Here is an 18,678-nt window from a genome sequence, read left to right on the forward strand (position 1 = left end):
CTGCGCCACGGAACTTCATGAAAAGTGAAGTTCCGATGGCGCAAGGGGCCTCATAAATGAGGCCCCAGGATTTTTTATTTGCTTTAGTCATCAGATGACTACGAAATGTATATGTCTCTGCACAACTGAAAGTTGTAAAAGGCTACTCCTCCTTTTACACGGAGAGTCATGAGGTTGCTGATGGTGACCAAACTAGGACCTGGAAAGCTGCAGTTTTACCATACAGCTGACGGATGACTCAAAGGAGAATATCATTGCTTGAAAGCTGATGTTGCAATATGTAGCCAAAAGATGTCTTCACAGAAGAATACAATGGAGAAGAAAAGCTACAGTTGCTCTATACTACCCCAATATGTGTTCATAGAAGATGAAGGACTACAGTTGTTCTAAAGAGAAGGCAGCTATGCTCACCCACAATGATAATGTGAATGGGAGAGAGAACTGGAGCTACGAGAAACAGACTCTTATAAAAGATGAATGCCGAAGGAGGGCAGAAGGGGCATAAAATGTAGAGGATAGCAGCACTTTCTGAATGTTATGACTTTTCCTGGGTGAACACTTAACGGTTTACCCATTCTACTTTTTCCCTGTATTCTGTTATTTGTAATCTTTAATTAGCAAATATATACAGGAAGAGCTGTACTAGACACAAAAGCAAATAATGCTGGTCTTTTTGTACTATTCGTACTGCCACAGCTACTTTTGAAGCGCCCTGACACCGCCATGGCTGGAAGTGGGTTCCTTTGTGCAGTCTATCCTTTAAGACCACCACCTATGCATCAGAGGCCACGTGAAAGTCTGCGTTTCTCGAAGTTGGGGCGTTCAGATGTAGCAAGAATTGAAACCACATCTGGAGGCCCAGCGCTGCCTGCTATTGTGATTCATTTACATGGTTATACTTGCCATGCTGAAGTCCGTTGGAAAATCTCAAATCCAATCCCTCGTTTAAGCTGCTCAGCCTGACATGAAGTATTGGTGCCTGCTTGTTTTCCTTCCTTGCATGGAATCCTGGTGCTCACCTCGTCTTCTTGTCAGCATCACCACTCCTCAGTAGGATGCAAGGGAATATGTAAGAGAAATATAAAGCACTTACTAACAGATTAATGTAGCTACAAAGTGGTAAGGTGCAAAGTGTAAACATAGTATGGAGAAGTATTTCTGGAGTTCCTGATAACAGAAAGGTATTATATGAGATTTAGAATAGTACTTTTCTTTTGCAAGACTGTTTCTTGAAAGTCTTTTTTAGACACTCGGTGATTTGTGATAAACGATTCCTCTGATTGTGCCTCATTTTCAAAATTGTCTTACTATTGGACATATTGAAGGAATCATTATAAAATTCCCAGGATTCTGCATATGGTATAATGTCCTCCTTATGTGATTCAAAAGGTAGTACGAATGGTACCAGCATTGGTAAAGATGTTGTGTTGCAACATTCCCCATAGCTCTTATGTGATTTTATTGTTCATTTCCCTGTAGAGGTCATTGAACGCATATGTTGTTTTCCCTTACACCAGAGTCGCCAAAGTGGGAAAGAGGGACGTTTTAGGCAAGCTGGGTCTTAGTGGGTTATGCATTTACACCTTGTGTATGAAGTACCCTATAACTTACAAAACGTCCTTCTTTTTTCATTAGTTAGTTGTAGACACATTCCTTTAGCGATCTGAGAAGAAACCAGATTAGACAGAGGCCATTTTCTTTTAACCCACTACACCTTTCCTTGAGGACTGGCATAGTTTAAATCTTTTGTCAGGATTTGGGCAGTGTCATTGTTTAGGTGCCATTGAGAATTGGGTTCTGGGACCAAAATTCCCTCCTACAAGATTGCACAACCGAAGAAAAGGAAAAGAAACATATTAGGGCCCAAAGCATTACACAATCATAGACATTGGAAAAGTGAGATATGCAACCTAAATAGTTATTTTGTGTAAATACAAAATCATGCCTGCACCATACAAAACAAATGCTTGAGTGCACACTGACACAGTTGACATCCCGAGAAAGTGTATTGAGCACTACCCTGCATCTAGGTTCACGTTTTCTACAGACTCAGACAAGTGCTGCAAAGAGGAAGTTGTGCTATACTACAAACAGAGGTCCTCAAGAAGAGTGCAATATAGATGGAAAGCTGCAGTTGTACTATGCTACCAACAGAGGACCTCACAAAACAAAGGAGATGAAAAGCTACAGTTGTTGCTATAGTACTATCAGAAGTCTTCAAAGAAGAGTGTAATGGAGATGGAACTTTACAGTTGTGCAATACTACTATCAGAGGTCCTCACAGAAAAGTACAATGGCATCATAGTCATTCTTGTGAGTATACTCACACTTTGGAAGAATGAGTTGTCCTAAAGACACGCAATGTTGACATCATGAGTACACACATACCACACTGCTTGGCACCTAGGTCCAGGTTTTCCTCTAACAAATGCAACAAAAAGATATATTAACTGCTGCAAGTTCACATTTGATGGGACTGACTTACACAATTACACTTGTCCTTTCTTTTTAGAAATTAGGATGTGCACCCCAATGGAGAATGGCAACTACATAACTATTCCAGAATGACTAACATCCTGTATATTTTGTTTCCAATGAACACTTGTTACCCCAACACCAGTGTTTCAAAAAGAAGTGGAAAGGCTGCAAGCTGCTGCAGTTCTCCAAGCCATTACTAGAGGTCATTCTCATTTGAGATACAGTTGCTTGAAATATCAGTCACAAATCTGCTTCAACCGAGAAATGTGCATACACACCTGTTACTCTGATGCCTTGTGCTAATTTTTCTCAAGGATAAATAAATATACCAAGGGTGGTTGATAGTGATGAGTCAACATTGCAATTCACAATAAATGTAATGAGTGTTATGGATATATTTGATGACATAATACTTTAATAAGGACGAACAATCACTAGAAAATACAAGTACCTAAAAAGTTCTATACTTGGCAAACTATTTTTCTAGAAGTATATGTATACATCTGCCACGGCAAAATGCAGAGACTTACAGTGAACTCATCCAAAATCTGAAGTGAGTGGTCGATTGACCTGTACTTTGTGCTGTAGTGGAGGGAAGCATTATTTGTGCCACATTTGAACAGACCAATGGCCAAAGAGTGTTGTTAGAAATCTCTCTATAGATGCATGAATTCTGTATGATCATTTTTAGCAAAACATGAAAGAATGAATGAATGGAATCTTGTAAAGCGCAAATAAGCCCAAGGGCGTCAAGGCGCATAAGCAGGTCAGATGGATCAGTCGACTAGGGGAGATCTTATGAATACGCTTCGGAGAAAAACCAGGTTTTCAATGCTCTGCGAAACAGAAGGTTGCCTCAAGAGCTGGGGGGGGGGGGGGAATTCCACATCCTGGGAGCAACCATGGAAAACGCTCTACCTCCCCATTTGGCCTTGTTGAACTTGGGAACCTCAAGAAGATTTTTGCTAGAGGAGCGAAGGGATCGACAAGGAGCATACGGATGTATAAGTGACCGGAGACCCTCAATACCTGTACCATGGAGAGCCCCATAGGCAAGACAAAGAATCTTAAAGGAGATCCTAGATTGAATGGGAAGCCAATGTAGGCTTTTATGGGCTGCTGATGCCGAGGCACGTCTGGGGAGGTTAAGAACCATCTTTGCAGCCACGCTTTGAACCATCGGAAGGCGATAGATAAGACTCTTATTAATGCCCAGGTAGACACATGAAGCGGTCTCTAGGCCAAAGCTAACAAGCATTGGCAAAGCCGGTAGGTCTGGCACTGACCCCCAGCCTTTGGGAAATTCTTGTTTTGTTTTGTCATAGTTTGTGAAAAACCTTATTGATGGTGAAACAGCCGGGCCATCAATCTAAAGCCAAAAATATATTTTGGCTTAGAAAAAGCATACATTATCATAGTAGTCTCTGACGCAAAGAGGAATACTGTGTGTGCGGATGTGCTCCTTGTGATAAATTGTACCTGGCTAATGAGACCTAATCAGTGCAAAACCAGCCATGAGTTGTTTGTGTTATGTTTCAGGGAGGACCTGCCCTAGCAGTTCAATCTGGATTGTTCCAAGACTGATATGCATATGGCTGGGTCCAAACTGAAGTGGCATGCAGTGCAAAAAAGCAGTGGACTAGGATGCAGCCTGAATAATTACCAGTGGCTTAGATTAATTCAAGCATTCCATCCATTACTTTTTTGTATGCCTCTTTGTGAAAGGGCAGTATGCTGTAACTCAAAGTAAAATCAGCCAGCAGCTGAAATGTGCTAACTCACTGCCCCATGATGCATGCGCAGTGGCTGAAAAAAAAGTGAACGACAAAACAATAGCTAATGGATGAAGTCTGGCTGAATTCCCTATAAGTAACTGTATTATACACATAAATGTAGAAAAATCAAAAAGTCTTGGTTAACACCAGACATAAAAAGTACATGAGAATGTCAAAGCAGTTATCACTTTGTATATATATGTATATATATATATATATATATATATATATATATATATATTTATTCACTGAAAAAACCAGAGGTTTCACACCAGTTATAGTTAGCTGGAAATTTTACTGACATAAAACCATTGAAATTCCCACGTTATAGTAAGTTGGACTCACTATAACTTGTGCGCCTGCAATGCACTGCTGATGACGTCTCATATTACATCACTCATGACATGGTCAGTGACATCACTCATAACATCACTGATGACACCATCCAGTGAATGTGTGTCTTTCTGAAATATCAATATGTTTTATATATGTATTTGTAAAGGTGGATGGACGAATACATGTTTAAATAAGTGTGTTAATGGATGTTTATTTTTAATAAAATATTGATTGGTTAACTGGCTCATAAAGTGTATCTTAGTGAATACATATATTAGCGAGTAATTTTCAAATATTTTAAATATATGTATCAGTGTTTCACTTTGTGTATAAGTGGCTGCATGGGTTGGTGACTGACTCACTGTTTGTATGTGTTTTTGAGACAGCGTATGTGCAGGACTGTATGGGTGGATGAGTGTGAATATGTGTGTGTTAGTGAGTGAATGCCTGCCTCACTAGTGTTTTTATGAGTAACTATATATGTTTTTAATCTAGTATATGTGAGTATTGATGTATATAAGTGAGTATATGTGAGAGTGAGAGGTTGAAAGAGTTCCTGTTTAAATAAGTATGTATTTCTATAAGTGATTGTTTAAGAGAGTAAGTATGTGTAAGTTTCCTTAGAAGTAATGTACTAGTGAGTGTATAGCTGTATATGCAAATAAATGGATGTTTAATAGTTTATTTGCATGTGTGAGTATGTGTGTGAGTAACTTTTGGATGACTGTCGGTGTGTAACAGGATGTATATGTGTATCACTACATATGATGAGTGAGTATATGTATGAGTGACTATATAGAACTGTTGCTGAATGAGAGGATGTGTATATAGATGGTGGAATTACTGAATTGGTTGTTGTAACTGGTATGAGTATCTCAATTTTTTTGAAAATGTTAGTTTCTATTTTTGAATATGTGTTTCAAGGGTTACATTACACCCAAAGGAGGTCTGTCAGTCTGTCACAAGGATGGTGTCATCAGTGATGTCATGAGTGATGTCACTGACCATGTCATGAGTGATGTAATATGTGACGTCATCAGCAGTGCATTGCAGGCGCGCAAGTTATAGTGAGTCCAACTAACTATAACGTGGGAATTTCAATGGTTTTATGTCAGTAAAATTTCCTGCTAACTATAACTGGTGTGAAACCTATGGTTTTTTCAGTGAATTTAATAGGTTTTTTAAATGCTAATTCCTAACTATAACTGGTGTGAAACCTATGGTTTTTTCAGTGAATATATATATATATATATTACCTACTGGCGTGTCGCCAGTAGGTATATATAGTTAGGATTTTTTCCCTATGAGATTTTTGAAAATTCTATGTCTAATAACTTTGGCGTTTGTGGACGGAATCGGCTGAAATTTTCAGGAAAATGGCACATTTTGTTTCTGAGCAGGCCCTGAAAATTTGGGGGGGTTTCCTCAAGGGGGGGGCGAGAAAAAAGGGGGGTCCCAAAACGCGTTTTCCCCATGTTAATTTCCATAGGGCGGTTGGCCTCACTTTTAGCTCGAACGGCTGAATGGATTTGCACGAAACTTGGCAAAATTGTAGGGACTGTTAGCCCAATGTGCCTTTGCTAGGTCTCAATATATGTGCTCCAGTGGATTTTGAGAAATTAACGTTCAAAACAAGATATATATCTGTAACAGCGCTCCAGGCTGCGCTCCGGTCCGCTTACTTTTCGTGAAACGGAACTTTGCGATGCGAAGCTAATTGGCTCCCCGGTGTCTGTCAACATTCTAAACAGTCCGGAGCGGCCGCCATCTTATCTCTCGGTAGGATCGAGAGAGAAGAAGAGGTGAAAAACGAAGGGGGAATTTAATGAAAGGGGGCAAGGTATACCCCTCTTGACCCCCTAGGAATGTTGTTGTGGTTATTAAAGGGTCCCGTGGGGAAAATAAAAAATAAAAAAATTTTCAGGGTAGAAGCGCTTCCCGGGCCGCGAACTGGGCCGCAAACTGGTAGCGAAACGGGAATTCGCCATTTTGTGCTTCGTTTTAATTAAATTACTAGGTATAAGGGGGTGCGGGAGACGTATCCTAATCCCTTATGTTTTCTGATGGTGGCTGAGGAGGCTCATATATGTTGATATATGTCTTCCAGCGGCTGTGCGTGCGCCATCTTGTCTCTCGGTAGGATCGAGAGAGAAGAAGAGGTGAAAAACGAAGGGGGAATTTAATGAAAGGGGGCAAGGTATTCCCCTCTTGACCCCCTAGGAATGATGTTGGGGTTATTAAAGGGTCCCGTGGGGAAAAAAAATTGATTTTTCACTGTAGAAGCGCTTCCCGGGCCGCAAACTGGTAGCGAAACGGGAATTCGACATTTTGTGTTTTGTTTTAATTAAATTACTAGGTATAAGGGGGTGCGGGAGACGTATCCTGATCCCTTATGTTTTCTGAGGGTGGCTGAGGAGGCTCATATATGTTGATACATGTCTTTCAGCGGCTGTGCGTGAGCTTTTTTTTTTTTTGCTGCGTGACGTCTGTTAACGTTCGATTCGATGGAAATCAGGAAGTGTTGACCGCCAATTTGTCAGTGCGATAAAATATTTTGTTATAAATGAATCCTTATTGATAAACATTGTCTGCGCCATCTTGCCTTTTTTCCAATGCCACAATTTTGTCGTGCACGGCAGCCATTTTAGATGCCAGGCCGGTCCCAGGCTATCACCTAGCCCTGCGGATGTAGTTTATGGCCCCAGCTGTAGAGAATCCAGACATGCCAACCCTCCCGATTCAGGCGTGAGACTACTGATTTTAGTGCTTGTCTCCCGCCTCCCGATTTCTGCAAGCAAAAACCCGGGGGCATATTACCAACAACTAGCGATAATTTTTGTCTCTAACTTGTTTAGAGACAAAAATTATCGCCGCACATCGGCGATTTTTATCGCAGATAAACCTTGCTATTAGCAAGGTTTATCGCAAATGCGATAAAAAACGGCCGCAATGCATGAATATCGCTGAAAAGTCAGCGATATTCATGCATTATCGAGCAAATGCTCTTAGCCATGTTATCCACCTCCCATTGGATAACATGGCTAAGAACTGCTCAGGGCAGGTGTTAGCTTTTGGAGATATTCGCGCTTAGCGCGAATATCTCCAAAAGTTGGTAATAGGAGATAGCGATGTTAGGGACTGTTTCCAGTCGCTAACATCTTGGCACGCCCACTTTGCATGTCATTAGTGATAAATATCACTGACATGCAAAGCGGGGCCCAAGATGGTCGCTATCTCCTTTTAGCTGTCACTAACTGGTGTTAGCGACAGCTTGGTAATAGGGAGATAATTTTATCTCCGCTTTCTTGGCTTTTAAAGCCAAAAAAGCGGAGATAAACCCCCTTGATAATATGCCCCACGATTCCTCGGGGGTTTCAGGTGGCAGGGCTTGGTATTGTGTTACGTGGTAATTCTTCCAGGAAACGTCAGAGGGTCGATGCAGGGGTTCTAGAAGGGGTGATAAACCATTTAAGCCTCATGAACAAGCGCATGGTCTTTTAAAGATCTGTGAAGTACTCGGGGCGGCGGTGTGTGTGTGTCCTCTTTCAGGAGCGGGCGGGGGGGGGGGGCACTGCAAGCAACTTGCCAGGCCAGGCAGTGTTCAACACTTGCATCACCCTTTCTCTGCCTGCTATTGCGCTCCATGCTTCGGAAAGGTAAGAAAAAGAACGTGCATTTGAGTTTGAAATGTCCGATCCTGTAGCAGTACACTTGCAAAGCCCACACATGACAATAACCCGATTCAAGGCCCCATTCACCCGATTTTTTAAAAATATATAGCACTCCAACAAAGTAGGATTATAAAACGTTATTAACTTTTAAATATAACGAACGCAACAAAAACTGTAAATACATTTAAACATTTTTTGACAAAAAAAAGCAACAATGGTCAGAAGCTGTCTTTTGTGCGAATAGTCCCAAGGCAGCACAACGTGCTGAGTTCTGGACGGCACCCAGGTGATGTCACCTGGGTGCCGCACTGGTTTTTGGTTTCCTACAATGCAGCTCAGAAAAACAGCGTGGGGCGTCCCGGGTGGTGCGGGGGGAGGCCTCGTCAGTAGCGGTCTGAAGTGCGAATAGTCCCAAGGCAGCAGAACGCGCTGAGATGTGGATGGCACCCAGGTGATGTCCAGTAAACTGCCGCACTGGTTTTGGTATCCTACAATGCTGCTCCGAAAATTGGCGTGGGGCGGCCCGGGGGGGGGCGTGGGGGAGGCGGCGTGAACGGGCCTCCTCAGGTGGCGGCCATCCAGCTGAGTTGCGCCCGCTCTTGCGGCTACAGCGTCTCGCTCACCATGTAGTTGACTTCCGCCCACTCTTGCAGTGCAGCGATAGGCGGCTGCCACAGGACTCTTAAAATGGCGGACGGCTCTTCGGTTTTGGGCCTGGTCCACTAAAATGGCCCTGGGACACCTTGGAACTCGGACGCTTGCCTGCTGGGGCTTGGGCTCCATTCTCGAAAGCGTCCCCTCAGCCGTGAAGATTCTACAAAAGTCTTGGGGGCCCTCGACTCCTGCAGGCTTCCGGTGGGGAGCGGCTGCCATGATTGCTCGCGGAATGACCTCAACGGAGCCACGAGATGGTGGTGCTCTCATGCTGACGCCAGCTTCAGTCTGAAACATCCAGAAACAAGGTGGGGCTTTCATCGATTTTGGGAAAAAAAATGTTCTAAACCAATGAAAAGTGTTATTTTTAGGTCATATGACCAAGCCTTCCATCTTTAGGAAACCAAAAGTAAAATGAACCAATGAAAAGTTTTATAAACAAGTCACATGACCTGTTATGCGGCATAGGGCTACAAAAAGCGTAGAAAATCCGTTGGCACGTGAGGCGGCGTCAGTAGCGGACCGATGTGCGAATAGGCCGAAGGCAGCACAACGCGCCGAGATCCGGATGGCACCGAGTTAGTGTCCAGCCAGTTGCTGCTGTACTGGTGTGGCTATCCTACAATGCTGCGCCGAATGTCGGCGTGGGGCGCCCCATTGGCCTGTGAGGTCGCGTCAGTCAGTGGGGGCTGTGCGTCTCCCCCAAGATGGAGGCTCCTCGGCTGCAGTGCGGCGCCCCTTAGCGTTTCACTCGCCGTCCAACTGAGTTGCGTCCGCACTTGCGGCTACAGTAGGCCGAAGGCAGCACAACGCGCCGAGATCCGGATGGCACCGAGGTGGTGTTCAGCAAGTTGCCGCACTGGTGTGGCCATCCTACAATGCTGCGCCGAAAGACGGCGTGTCCAGCTGAGTTGCGGTCACTCTTGCGGTACAGTGACTCGAACGCGCAGAGATCCGGATGGCACCGAGGTGGTGTCCAGCAAATTGCCGCACTGGTGTGGCCATCCTACAATGCTGCGCCGAAAGACGGCGTGTCCAGCTGAGTTTCTCCCGCTCTTGCGGTACAGTGACTCGAACACGCCGAGATCCGGATGGCACCGAGGTGGTGTCCAGCAAGTTGCCGCACTGGTGTGGCCATCCTACAATGCTGCGCCGAAAGTCGGCGTGGGGTGCCCCGTTGGCTTATGAGGTGATGTCAGTAGTGGACCGATGTGTGAATAGGTCGGAACCAGCACAAGGCGCCAAGATCCGAATGGCAAGTCCTGGATGTTGAGTGCCATAGTTGAGAGTTCTGAGCAGTGCTTGTAAGACTGTCTGAAGTTTATTTGCACCTGCTGCAGCTTCACTATTGCCCTGGTGTGGCCAAAGATCGCACATGACATAGGCGGCCGGCTCCCGAGGTCCGGCGGAACTTTTTTCCTTTTCCTTTTTGCTTCTTGTCCCACAATCCGTTTCAACTGAAGTCACGACCAGGTCCCTGAATGTGTGCAGGGGGACGTTATTGATTGAATCAAAATGGCGGCTTCACACAAAGCTGACTCAAGCATTGCTGTTGATGCTATACAGACAAAAATTAGTTTTCAGTTTGTACATTCTTCAGGATTTTTTTTTCCATCCAAGGCTGATTGAGAGTTTGTAGAAAAATGGCTTCAGATTTTCCACATACTACTCTTCAACATTCTTCCTAAATGTAACAATGTGAGACTCACTAGGAGAACGGCTGTTTATCTTTCCTTTCAAAATGCTGCCAACAATATTTTCTGAATGGAAGACACCATCTTGTAGCATAAAGGGCCGAAATGGGTTCTGGTCTGGCCGATGGTTGGTGGAGACATTTTGACTATATTTTGGACCTGCCCGGCCTCGGCCAAAATGGCGCCGGTATAAATGGGACTCGTAACTCCTTGTTGTGTACTGGTTGAACAACTTTGATATCACGAGATATGAATGCAGTTTTGATGCTCATGGCGGGCGGGGACGAGAATTGATTGAATATTTTGACATCTCTATTGATATTAAGTTCTGATGTGTTATTGATTACTGTAGTATTGAAAGTTCGAATTAACGTCACCCATGGTACTTGCCCGCAAATGTATATCTAGATGATTTTTTTGTAAGTGGCTCTGTCGTAATTTAATTACAAAATGTACGTCCACCGATTCCGCAACTGTTAGATACCTTAGTTCTTGCAACCTAATGGCCCGCTCGTTACGTTCCTCTATAATGTAAATGTCTCCTCATCATATACGATTTCAGTTTGCTCCGTGGCCGGCCCACGTGGTTATAGGCCCGTATTTGTATACTGACATTTTCTCAATAAAGGTTTTTAAAACAAAACATGGTAGTAGTATTTACATTGGTAAAGTTTTTACTTTTAGTCACTGTTTTCGAATCAGTAAAAGGCAAGTGAAATAAAGCAGTCCAATTACATGACGGATAAAAGGTATAATACGTAGGAACGCAGTAAAGATAAATGGTCAAGGGCAGTTGTGTTTTCCACTCCTGCAACATAAAGTGATCGATAAGAATCTGATAATCAGGCGTATCGGCGACTAAGACAGCAGGCCGAGTCTCTTTTACTCAACGGCTCCGTCATGGAACGAAGAAACGCCCTTTTTCTCGAAAAAGGAATATATTTTACTTGCAGGACAGTTGTAAATTTTCCGGGAAAGTACATTAGCCTGGAATATTATAATATATATGTTTAAAAAAAAAAAGTTCGAAATCAATAAAAAGCGTATTTTTTAGGTCATATGACCAAGCTTTTCATTATTGAAATAACCAAAGTAAAATGAACCAATAAAAAGTTTTATTAACAAGTCACATGACCTGTTATGCTTACGTTACGCGCTGCGCGCCGCGCCCCGGATCACTTCCGGGTGCGCTAACGCGGCGTGTCATATAACGCATTACGCGACAACGTAGGTCAAGAATATAGTCAAAATGTCTCCACCAACCAGCGTTCGGAACCCAACCCCTTTCAGCAGTCCAAAAAGTTCTGTTAAATGACAACAGAGGGGACAGGCAACAAGAACCATCAGTCAAAGAGGGGAGGGCAAGTTCTTCTCTACCGGGTCATGTTGGGGCTATACCGGAACTGATCGAATTGGTAGTCTACAGTGTTTCTGGATGTTTCAGACTAAAGCTGGCGTCCGCATGAGAGCACTACCATGTCGTAGGTCCGTCGTGGCCATTCCACGAGCAAACATGGCAGCCGCTCCCCACCAGAAGCCTGCGGGAGTCGGTGGCCCCCAAGACTTTTGTAGAATCTTCACGGCTGAGGGGACGCTTTCGAGAATGGGACCCAAGCCCTATCAGGGAAGCGTCCGAGTTCCAAGGTGTCCCAGGGCCATTTTAGTGGACCACGCCCAAATCTGAAGAGCCGGCCGCCATTTTGAGAGTCCTGTGGCAGTCGCTTATCGTTGCATCGCAAGAGCGGGAGCAACTCAACTACTTAGTGAGCGAGACGATGTAGTCGCAAGAGCGGGCGGTAAACAGCTGAATGGCGGAAGAGGCACAGTGTAGCAAAAACGGGCGGAATGGCAACTGAAACGGTAAAGGGGCGCCCCACTACAGCGTGTCTTCAGGTCAAACGGATTGTGGGACAAGGTCCAGAATGGAAGAGTCATCAAAAGGCAAAAAGTTCCGCCGGACCCCGGGAGCCGGCCGCCTATGTCGGGGGCGATCTCAGGCTAAACCGGTGCTATAAGACTTGGGGAGGGGGTCGGAGCCAAGCGTCTTCTCCGAGTCCGTGCCATCACACCGCCCCTCGGGGGCCTCCGTCAAGCGGTTTAGGGAGGTACCATATCACATTGTTTTCAAATGCAGTCAGGTCCACAAACGACCCTCACTTACTTTGAGAATAGTGAAGCTGCAGTAGGTGGAAATAAGCTTCAGACAGTATTACAAGCGCTGCTCAGAACTCTGAACTATGGCACCCAACATCCAGAACTTATGCCATTTGAGAATGGCAGTGACATCGAAGCAACTCAGGGACCAAAACCATTAACGTACTTTCACGTATGAAAATCTTACTTGGGGAGGGGGCAGGAGCGAACCGCCCCCTCCCAGTCCGCGCCACCACACCGTATGTTGAAAATCTGAAGCCATCGTTCTACAAACTCAACCAACCTTGGATGGAAAAATCTAGAAAAATGTACAAACTGAAAACCAGTTTTGGTCTGCATAGCATCAGTAGCAACGCTTGCTATCAGAGTGCATGAGTTTCATGCTCGATCGATTGAGCTAGCCGGATCGGGCAATAAAAAGTATAAAATAGTTATGTAAATAGTTATTTAATAAAATGTTTTACCCTGTTTCTTTGCTGGTGTGTTGTTTATATTTTTAATATTTGCATAGGGTTTGTCGTTATTTTGGGCGGAGTGGGTGACGGAGCCGAGCTGTCTTGCAGCCCTCATGGTGTGGAGCTCAGTTCATCTCACTATTTTCGTATTTCTCATGAAGGGTTGTTCCTAATATTTCTATTTTAGCGAGGTCAAAAAGAGATCCAATTAGTGGCCTACTGATTTTGCTCGATTAATTTTATTTTTTTACACGATTTTTCACGATTTTTCACTATCTGCAAAGACTAAACAGAGTATTGCGACTTTGTGCTTGTTTGTAAATAGAGAATGAACCAAAGAGAATCAATTGTAAAACAGTAAATGCTTGGATAACAATCAATCAAATGGAGAGACAAGCAGGCACGACGGATTACAACGGGGGTAAAGGCCTGCGTTAACTACTCTTCACTATCTGCAAAGAGAGAGTACTACTAAGAGAAAAGAGGGAGGGGGGGCAGCGTTCAAAGCACATCAGCGTGCAAAAACACGAAAAAGTTTTTACCTATCACGTACTTGACATTTGACAGCTTTTGATATTTGCTATTAAAAAACCATTGAAATTCACAGAAAAAACCATAGGTTTTAGGCCATATATAGTTAGGAATTTGCATTTACAAAACCTTGAAAATTCACTGAAAAAAACATTGGTTATAGACCATATATAGTTAGGGATTAGCCTTTTCAAAACCTTATTTTACTCACACAAAACCATTGAAATTTCATATATAGTTAGTTGCACTAACTATATATCGCGCACCCGCAATCCACTGCTGATGATGTCCCATATTACATCATTCATGACATGGTTAGTGACATCACTGATGACATCACTGATGACTTCTCAAATGACATCACTGATGACATCTCAAATGACATCACTGATGACATCTCAAATGTCATCACTGATAAAATCACTGATAACATCTCATTTCACATGACTGATCACATCACTGATGATATCATTCATGTGATAATAACATGAACCTCTTCAGACTCTAATATAACCTTAGATACAATCAGTGTAAACAGACAGTCACAGACTGTCACTCATCCATGGAGTTACTCACACACCTAGTCAGTTATGCAAAAAATCAATCACACCTCCATTTTCTCAATTATACAGTTATACACACCTTACTTATTCAAACATATACTAACACATATTTACTCTTTTATACAATCCCTGATACATGTTCACAATGATCCATACAGCCACTCGCACATTCACTGGCTCTTATGCACAGTTATTTATATATGTCAACTCTCACATGCACTGTGTTTTACATATGTACTTACTTTGACATGTAGCACTGAGATATCCATTCACTCACTAATACACTCATGCACAATCAACCGCACATACAGCTGTTTCCACATGCACTTTTGAACCCATACATATAGTGAATCAACTACTCACACATCTATGTACAGAGTCACACACCTCCCAGCCACCCATACACACACACTCAGTTTCCCATACAAATACTTGGACAACCAATGAATAACCCATACAGTTATTCATATAGCTACTGATCAACATATGCAGCAGTTTGTAGAACAACAGATATAATGATGCACAAATTAAAACAGTTTAGTCACTAACCCATGCACTCAGTGAGACACATTTAATCACTCACTAATACAGTCAGTCATGCACCTACTAAATCCTTCATCCAGACACTTATACATCCACTCATTCTTCAATATGTAAGACATATTTTAACTTTACAGAAACATACAGTCACTGGATGTTGTCATCAGTGATGTCATTTGAGATGTCATCAGTGATGTCATCAGTGATGTCACTAACCATGTCATGAATGATGTAATATGTGACATCATCAGCAGTGGATTGCGGGTGCGCGATATATAGTTAGTGCAACTAACTATATATGAAATTTCAATGGTTTTGTGTGAGTAAAATAAGGTTTTGAAAAGGCTAATCCCTAACTATATATGGTCTATAACCAATGGTTTTTTCAGTGAATTTTCAAGGTTTTGTAAATGCAAATTCCTAACTATATATGGCCTAAAACCTATGGTTTTTTCTGTGAATATATATATATATATATATATATATATATATATATATATATATATATATATATATATGTGTGTGTGTGTGTGTGTGTGTGTGGATATCTCGCACTGTGAGCAGCGCAAGAAAGGGTCGCACTCAGGACTTGAATAATACGGAGGATCTGTATACATTTCTGCAATGAATTCTATTTATTTGTTTTCCAACCTATGTGTGTATATATATATAATAATGATAGCATGTATATTTATCTTTATTTATGAACCTATTTATGGCACACGGATATATATTTATACAATAGTTTATTAATATACATATACAGGTTGCAGTAGCATTGAGTACAGAGGCATATTTATTGGATGTTTAACAATTACAAAAACAAGTATGAAATGTTGATTCACTTTTTCCACTGTTATCGTTCTTTTAATTAGTGAGGAGGATTTTAGGACATTACTATTTATATATTTTATTGATTTAGGGTTCATTTTTAGGCCTATTGTACAGAAAATATTTAATATTTCTAGTAATTAACAATGGATTTTTGACTGTATTGATCCTTGATGAAACGACAATGTAGAATGGATGTCCCATTGTCCTTTGCACTGCACTTTAAAAGAACATAGCACAGGTCACTTTAGGTGGGATAGAGGTTTTTCTCTTGCGAAAATAGCTTTGTTGTATTTACACTGTCACAGGTTTGCACATTTATTTATTTATTTATTCACTTAGGACATAGGGTGTTTTTAGACATAGCGGAATACTTTTAAGTCTTTCAATGCATTTAAGCAGGTATTAATTCATGTATACAATAATGATATCATGTAAGCATGTTTTTTAAAAACATAATGAAACATCATGCTTTCATGCAAAAATTGAAAATGTAAAAGACATACAAGTATAAAGTATTGTTTCTATGTCTATGACGTTAGAGATGCACTAGCACTTTAAAAGGGCACGAAAAAAATCACTGAGATGTCATGTGATCAAGAGAGGGATCTCCCGAAACGCGTCATGTCGGCATCAGCGAAATAAAATGAAATAATGCACTGAAAATTTCCTTGGGTCTGCGCTGGTCTTTTAAAGGTCATTGAAGCAACGAGGCGAAGTTGGTTTTAGATATATATATATATTCACAGAAAAAACCATAGGTTTTACACACGTTATAGTTAGGAAGTAGCATTTAAAAAACCTATGAAATTCACTGAAAAAACCATAGGTTTGACACATGTTATAGTTAGCTGGAAATTTTACTGACATAAAACCAATGAAATTCCACGTTATAGTTAGTTGGACTCACTATAACTTGCGCGTGCAATGCACTGCTGATGACGTCACATATTACATCACTCATGACATGGTCAGTGACATCACTCATGACATCACTGATGACACCATCCTTGTGACATAGTGACAGACCTCCTTTCACTGTAATGTAACCCTTGAAACACATATTCAAAAATAGAAACCGAAATTTAAAAAAAAATGGAGATACCCATATCAGTTACAACAAGTAATTCAGTAATTCCACCATCTATATACACATCCACTCATTCACCAACAGTTCTATATAGTCACTCATAAAAGTTACTCACACACATACTCACACGTGCAAATAAACTATTGAACATCCATTTATTTGAATATAGAGTTATACACACACTTCCACCTTACTTCTATTGAAAATTACACATATTTATTCTCTTAAACAATCACTTATAGAAACACATACTTATTTAAACAGGAACTCTTACAATCTCTTACTCTCACATATACTCACTTATATACATCAATATTCACATATACTAGATTAAAACATATGTCGTTACTGATAAAGACACTAGTGAGACAGTCATTCACTCACTAACAAACACATATACACACTCATCCACCCATACAGTCCTGCACATATGCTGTCTTCAAAACACATACAAACAGAGAGTCAGTCACTCATGCATCTATGTGCTAAGTAATACCCCCACCAAACCATATAGACACTCATACTGATACTAAGAGAAACATCTAATAACCCATATACATACGCATGTAGCTACTTACCAACACATGTAGCCACTTATACACAAAGTGAAACACTAATATATATATTTAAATATTTAAACATTACTCACTAATATTTATTTTTCAGAAAGACACATTCACTGGATGGTGTCATCAGTGATGTCATGAGTGATGTCACTGACCATGTCATGAGTGATGTAATATGTGACGTCATCAGCAGTGCATTGCACGCGCAAGTTATAGTGAGTCCAACTAACTATAACGTGGAATTTCATTGGTTTTATGTCAGTAAAATTTCCAGCTAACTATAACATGTGTCAAACCTATGGTTTTTTCAGTGAATGTCATAGGTTTTTTAAATGCTACTTCCTAACTATAACGTGTGTAAAACCTATGGTTTTTTCTGTGAATTTCATTGGTTTTTAAAATGCTAATTCAGAAAAATGTCGTGTATGCAACCTATACTTTTGGCAATAAAGTTCTGGCAATATTTTTTTCGAAAACAAGCCGTTTTCTTCACTGTTCAAGTTGCATAGAGACTCCTTGTAAAGCAATACAGAATTCGAAAGTCTGTACCTTGCCTTTTTTTAAACACATTAAAATTTGTCTGTAAATAAAAATAGCCTTACTAAACTTTCGTGCGCGACCCGGTGTGCGCACTCTCGGCAACAGTTGCCAATAAAATGGATATCGCATTTCCAGGCTTTCGTGCGCGACCGAGTGCGCGCACCTGCCTATATATTTCGTAAAAACCTTGCGATTTGAACTTATTGAATTTCTTCATACACCCCTCAAAGAACTTATAGTACGTCAAAGAGACTGTACCTAGACTTCTTTTTTATTCTTATGAAACTTTTCAGTAAATGGAGCCGAATGTCTTTTTAAACTTTCGTGCGTTACCGGATGTACACACCTTGGTATTTTTTTTAGAAATATAAAACGTTTCATACTTTAACAATTGTGTGCTTAAATCCAGCTCAGAAGATATACAAAATCAGGATGGTAGTTGGCTCAACCCGGACCGTTTATTAGAGGTAGATCGTTCGACTCCACCGGAGGACACCCCTAAGAAAAAGGACATATATATAAAATGCGGACTAGCCGCTGTATCGTGCTAGCAAACTATAACATATAAATCGTTAGAAAAAACAAAAGGAATCGAGCAAAATCAGTAGGCCACTGATGAGATCTTTTTTTGACCTCGCTAAAATAGAAAAATTAGGAACAACCCCTCATGAGAAATATGAAACTAGTGAGAGGACCGAGCTCGACGCCATGATGGCTGCAAGACAGCTCGGCTCCGCCGCCCACCCCACCCGAAATAACGACAAATATTATAAAGATACACAACACACCAGCAAAGTAAC

This window comes from Lissotriton vulgaris, chromosome 4_1 (assembly GCF_964263255.1).
Source record: "Lissotriton vulgaris chromosome 4_1, aLisVul1.2, whole genome shotgun sequence".
NCBI classification, from domain to species: Eukaryota; Metazoa; Chordata; class Amphibia; order Caudata; family Salamandridae; genus Lissotriton; species Lissotriton vulgaris.